The sequence below is a fragment of the Procambarus clarkii genome, chromosome 65 (assembly GCF_040958095.1).
Source record: "Procambarus clarkii isolate CNS0578487 chromosome 65, FALCON_Pclarkii_2.0, whole genome shotgun sequence".
Lineage (NCBI taxonomy): Eukaryota > Metazoa > Arthropoda > Malacostraca > Decapoda > Cambaridae > Procambarus > Procambarus clarkii.
In genome coordinates this window covers 2,846,266-2,852,822 of record NC_091214.1, presented here as the reverse complement: position 1 = coordinate 2,852,822, position 6,557 = coordinate 2,846,266, and the positions used below count along the sequence as shown (strand labels likewise).

At 37.3% G+C, this 6,557-nt stretch overlaps 1 long non-coding RNA gene across 1 annotated transcript in view; it reads left to right on the top strand.

Annotated features, from left to right (window-relative positions):
- Positions 1-4,638: 4,638 nt before the first annotated feature.
- Positions 4,639-6,557, top strand: part of LOC138354868 (uncharacterized) — a 3,536-nt gene continuing 1,617 nt past the window's right edge. The window contains exon 1 of the long non-coding RNA XR_011223687.1: positions 4,639-4,747. This is a non-coding gene — a long non-coding RNA (uncharacterized lncRNA). The remainder of the gene's footprint in view (positions 4,748-6,557) is intronic.

The window sequence follows — 6,557 nt, the reverse complement described above, 5'->3', positions numbered from 1 at the left end:
ATATCTAACATATTCAGAGATTTGAGTAAGGGGTCCATATATACTGCCCGGTTGCCTGAAATGCTATAGGCCTACTATAGTGGCTTTAGGTATTGTATGCACTAGCTCTATCTATAAATCCAACATTATGTTTGTAAATCAACTATGTATGTACTTTCCTGAATAAAATTGACTTTACTGTACACTTATATTCTCTCTAAACTTATTTCAATTTCAATTTCAATTTCAATTTCTTATATTCTCTGTGGATTTGTTACCCCTATCGTTTGGGAGAAAAAAAATGACTAATACGTTCGGCGAATGACTTTGACTTCAACTTCACTTTGACTTCGTTCATGTCATCGTATTTTCCGTAATATATAAAGGTTATGACAATGCAATTATATTATTGTGTGCAAATAAGTTTGAAATTTCATGTACCCTAAAAATATTAAAATAAAGAATAAGAATAATTAAATAATTGTTGTAGTAAATTGTCACACGTTCATCATACGCAAACGAACACACAGTTTGGAGCGTCAGTACAAGACCGCCGCCATTTTAAAACACGGCTTCGAATGTAAGTAATGTTTTTCTCGTACTAACACTGTGTTATACAATAGATTTGGTCTTGAATTCACAAATTTAGTTGTTACATCTGACAGAGTATGTTAGACGGTGTAATGCTGGTCCATGTTAACGTATTTGTGGGCTTGGTTGGTTTAAATGTGGAGGCGAGGCCTGGCAGTGCTGGTGTATGTGGAGGCGAGGCGAGGCCTGGCAGTGCTGGTGTATGTGGAGGCGAGGCCTGGCTGTGCTGGTGAGTATGTGGAGGCGAGGCCTGGCAGTGCTGGTGTATGTGGAGGCGAGGCCTGGCAGTGCTGGTGTATGTGGAGGCGAGGCCTGGCTGTGCTAGTGTGTATGTGGAGGCGAGGCCTGGCTGTGCTAGTGTGTATGTGGAGGCGAGGCCTGGCAGTGCTGGTGTATGTGGAGGCGAGGCCTGGCTGTGCTAGTGTGTATGTGGAGGCGAGGCCTGGCTGTGCTAGTGTGTATGTGGAGGCGAGGCATGTACAACACTCCCCAATAGGAAGAAAACCCACTGGGTTCTAGGCTAGGTTAGGCTTATCTGTAATAATTGAATTAAGCCTAGCAAAGCCTAGAACCTAGTTCAGTAATTTAAAAAATGTTGTAACTTGAAAAATGCCATTCAATACATTACACAATTTAAATATTTTCAGGCAATCAACACAACCCTCATGTTGGCTAACCCTCTCTCATGTTGGTCAATAATTTAATTATTTTTTTATGGAGTAATCTTTGCTGTTGAAATGTAGTCTTTTTGAGACTACATTTCAAATGTAGTGTGTGTGGAGGCGTGTATGTTAGGTATTACCTAATATACACGGTGTAATATATCTATCTGTGTGAAATAGATTAAATCCATTTATTTGATATTCAGCTAATAGTTCTGTATTTTCTACATTCATCCATGTTTTGGTAAGTGCAATAATATGTATTGTTTCATTGCAGATTAGAGATTCAAGATAGTTCTAGATTTCCGAAGTACTGAAACGCGCGCCATACAGGCTTGGTGGATCTAGGTGCAAGGTAAAATTATTTACATTTACTTGTTTTGTATTTGTTTTGTATTTATATGCATATATGCATTTATATGCATTATTCTATAGAATAATAGATCTCGTAATAATTTTGCAAAAATAGTGGCATTTACTATTTTTAAAAGATTATTAAAAAATTTACTGATATGGTGCATTCGGAAGGGCGAAGAGGGAGAACGGCCTGTTGACATAGCTCGGGTGCAGGGGGGGGGGGGGGGTTGTGTAAAAGCCTGGTTTGTGCCTCGGAGAGGCTATGGGATCCAGTAAGTTCAGTAGAACTTCGGTTTCAACCCTTTTACCCTGTTGTAGCTCAGTCGATTAAGGCAGTGTCTGGGATGCTCCCGGACGCAGGTTCGAATCCTCGTCACGGCCCTTGTGGATTTGTTCATTTGATGCATCACGTTATTGTGATCTGTGTGTGTAATTCTTCACTTGCTACAGCAACAGGAATGTGTGTGTATGTATTTGTGTTGTTGAATATGACCGAAAGTGTAAGATTAATGATTCTAACACAAATCGTCTGAATATTTGTTTTTCTTCACTGTCGAGAGTAGTTAAAAAAATTTACTCGAGTTTATTTTCACACTTTATTTATGGTCCTTAAGTCCCTCTCCTTAATGCTGCTGCTGTTTCTCGCATCTTTGCATCGCTTGTATGTTTGGGGGTTTGGCCTCTTGCTATATATTGATTCCATTTGTGTGTGTTTGGGTCTCAGGCCCTCTCGCAATTTCTGTTGAACAAACCCCTTTTCCTAGTTCTGCATCTCTCCTTTGGTACAAATTTTGTTGTGCTTTTATCATATATTTCACAAAACTTGACATACATTTCATTTACTTCATGTCCTATCAGCAAGTGTTTGTCAAATTCTTTAAGGAAAGTTTATCATCCTGATTGCAGATCTCTAGCGATATTATGTCAACTTCTTGTGGATTCGCAATCATTATTTAATTTACCTTTAGGTGTTCTTTCACCAGCACAGCAACACTGTACCTCTCCCAACCAGTTTAAGATAAAAACTAAGTACTAACTAATTAACTCAATGTAACCTACCTTACCCCCAAAATGACAACCCATGTCTTCTATTTTAAACAATGCTGTTTTGTTGACCAAATTGTATTTTTGTTTTTTTCTGCAATGTTTCCCCCCCCCCCCCCCACCACTCTACCACCACATTGAGTTTAGTAGCTCTGTGCACGTCAGGTGCTGTTTAATATACAGACCTACTCCTCCATTTGACCTAGTTTCTCTATCACATCTATATCACTTTGTGCTTTAGCCCTGGTGGAGCTTGGTCCACCAGGCTGTTGTTTGGAGTGGCCCGCAGATCCACATACAGTCTGCATATGATATACAGTCTGTTGATCAATTAAACTACAGTAGTTAGTTTTTATCATCCGAATGCACCAATATGTGTTCATTCTTCCCAGATGAAGGAACTAGGTAATATTCATCATCTGAATGCACCATCTGATGCTTTAACACACTCATGATACACGAGAGGTTTAAAAAACTTTTAAAACTTTTAAAACTTTTTGACCTATGTATTTAAAAGCAATTCTAACGTTAAAAAGTGTAGCATAGGCCCCTCGCAGAATGTTCTTAATATGATCCTCAGGTTATAGTTTTCTATCTAAAACCACCCCTAGATCTCTTTCTTGATCAGAATTCTTTATAGATCTCAGTGGCTCGATCATAGAAACTGCTCTAAATCCTTGTTGGCCTGGATTGTGGAGGTCATTGGTCTCTATAAAACTAGTAATCTGACTCCTGATCACTCTCAAATAATTTTATTATGTGGGATGTTAGTGCAACTGGTCTATAATTCTTTGCCAATGCTTGTGTTGTGTTGTGTTGTTTTGGTAGTGATGTGCAATGTGTTGTTTTGGTAGTGATTCGTCCAGTTCTGGTAGTAGTGCGGTTGTTGTGTAGTGTAGTACTTGTGTGCTTGTTAATGACTTGTATTCCAGTCTTGTGGGTATCTCCTTTCCCCTACGGGCCAACTGCTTTGTTCTTACCTAGCATTTTGCTTTGTTTGGGTATGAATGTTTGTGTGCCGTATATTTTGCAAAATTTGCCATATATCTCATTATTTACTCCTCTGCCTAGCAACAAGTCTGTCTAATTATACTCATTAACTGTTTTTCAAAGTTCCCCATAGTGTCCTTTATTGAAATCGAGTTCATGAACCGTTTCAATGTTCTTATTTTCTTCTAGATTATATCTTAAAGTATATTTAAATGTTATTGTTATTATTGTTATTAAATGTTATTGTGACATTGCATTGCAATTGAGCTATGTTGTTTACCATACCGTTCATTTCGTGAGTATAAGTATAGATGCCACACTTGTGACAGGTAAAACCATGCCTTTTTTGAAAAACAGCACCGTCTGTTGCACGTAAGAGCAACCCACACTATATTATGTTGCGATATTATTTCAATATTTCCGATTGTATTGATAATTTGAATTTTCATAGATTTCAATTTATTTTCATTTCGATTTAATAATTTTGTGTGACATTGCATTGAAATTGAGCTGTGTTGTTTACCATACTGTTCATTTCATGAGTATAGTTTATTTTTTTATTTTTTTCATTTCATTTTTTTAGCTGTTCTTATTTTTCAGTGATGGGAATATCAGATCATTTGATGTTCCCAATTTTCTGATGGAAGCATCAGACCATTATAGAATGCATCGGATGAGGTAGTTTGGAATGGTGGGGAGGACGAGAGGGGGGTATGGTGGGGAAGACGAGGGGACAGAGGAGAGGGTAATGGTGGGGAAGACGAGGGGACTGGGGAGTTGGGGATGGTGGGGACAGAGGAATGCTGGGGAGGACAAAGGGACAGGTGAATGGGAGATGGTGGGGGAGGAAGAAGGACAGGGGAGGGGAAAATGGTAAGGAGGACGATGGGACAGGGAAGTGGGAATAGTGGGGATGATGTGGGGACAGGGAAGTGGGAAGGACGAGAGGACTGTGGAATGGGGAATAGCAAAGTGAATTATAATTATATATATTAATTAATTCTTATAAATTTCCAGAAGCCTGTATCAACACCCACACTAATGCAACTGAAAGAGATGTTGAGAGAAGTATTGCTGATATGTTGAAGAACGCCCCAAACAAACTCGGTGGAAACAGATACAAGGTAAAGTTTGCCAATTTGCTGTAGTCTAATTCAATTTCTTTTTAGTAATCTTCGAGAACATTTATGCTATGAATAAGATAAAATAATGTAACTGATTTTGATTTATTTACTATTTATTATTTATTTACCGTTATTAGTATAATAGATCTCGTAATAATTTTGCAAAAATAATGGCATTTACTATTTTAAAAAGCTCGGGTGCAGGGGGGGGGGGTTATGTAAAAGCCTGGTTTGTGCCTCGGAGAGGCTATGGGATCCAGTAAGATCGTCCTTCCTTTCCTCCCTAGAATCTGGATGTAGCAGGTGCTCAATTGTCAAAAGTGAAAAATTGGTTTTGTCTTCCGAATGCACCATTTCTGTAAATTTGCTAATAATCTTTTAAAAATAGTAAATGCCATTATTTTTGCAAAATTATTACGAGATCTATTATACTAATAACGGTTTGATAAAATACAGTAGACTGCCTACTGGTTTTACCTGTAATAAGATTTGATACAGATGATTATGATTATGGTTTTGGCCTCCACCACCCTCTCACCTAACTTGTTCCAACCATGTCTACCACGGTTTTGTCTTCCGAATGCACCATTTCTGTAAATTTGCTAATAATCTTTTAAAAATAGTAAATGCCATTATTTTTGCAAAATTATTACGAGATCTATTATACTAATAACGGTTTGATAAAATACAGTAGACTGCCTACTGGTTTTACCTGTAATAAGGTTTGATACAGATGATTATGATTATGGTTTTGGCCTCCACCACCCTCTCACCTAACTTGTTCCAACCATGTCTACCACGGTTTTGTCTTCCGAATGCACCATTTCTGTAAATTTGCTAATAATCTTTTAAAAATAGTAAATGCCATTATTTTTGCAAAATTATTACGAGATCTATTATACTAATAACGGTTTGATAAAATACAGTAGACTGCCTACTGGTTTTACCTGTAATAAGGTTTGATACAGATGATTATGATTATGGTTTTGGCCTCCACCACCCTCTCACCTAACTTGTTCCAACCATGTCTACCACGGTTTTGTCTTCCGAATGCACCATTTCTGTAAATTTGCTAATAATCTTTTAAAAATAGTAAATGCCATTATTTTTGCAAAATTATTACGAGATCTATTATACTAATAACGGTTTGATAAAATACAGTAGACTGCCTACTGGTTTTACCTGTAATAAGGTTTGATACAGATGATTATGATTATGGTTTTGGCCTCCACCACCCTCTCACCTAACTTGTTCCAACCATGTCTACCACGGTTTTGTCTTCCGAATGCACCATTTCTGTAAATTTGCTAATAATCTTTTAAAAATAGTAAATGCCATTATTTTTGCAAAATTATTACGAGATCTATTATACTAATAACGGTTTGATAAAATACAGTAGACTGCCTACTGGTTTTACCTGTAATAAGGTTTGATACAGATGATTATGATTATGGTTTTGGCCTCCACCACCCTCTCACCTAACTTGTTCCAACCATGTCTACCACGGTTTTGTCTTCCGAATGCACCATTTCTGTAAATTTGCTAATAATCTTTTAAAAATAGTAAATGCCATTATTTTTGCAAAATTATTACGAGATCTATTATACTAATAACGGTTTGATAAAATACAGTAGACTGCCTACTGGTTTTACCTGTAATAAGGTTTGATACAGATGATTATGATTATGGTTTTGGCCTCCACCACCCTCTCACCTAACTTGTTCCAACCATGTCTACCACGGTTTTGTCTTCCGAATGCACCATTTCTGTAAATTTGCTAATAATCTTTTAAAAATAGTAAATGCCATTA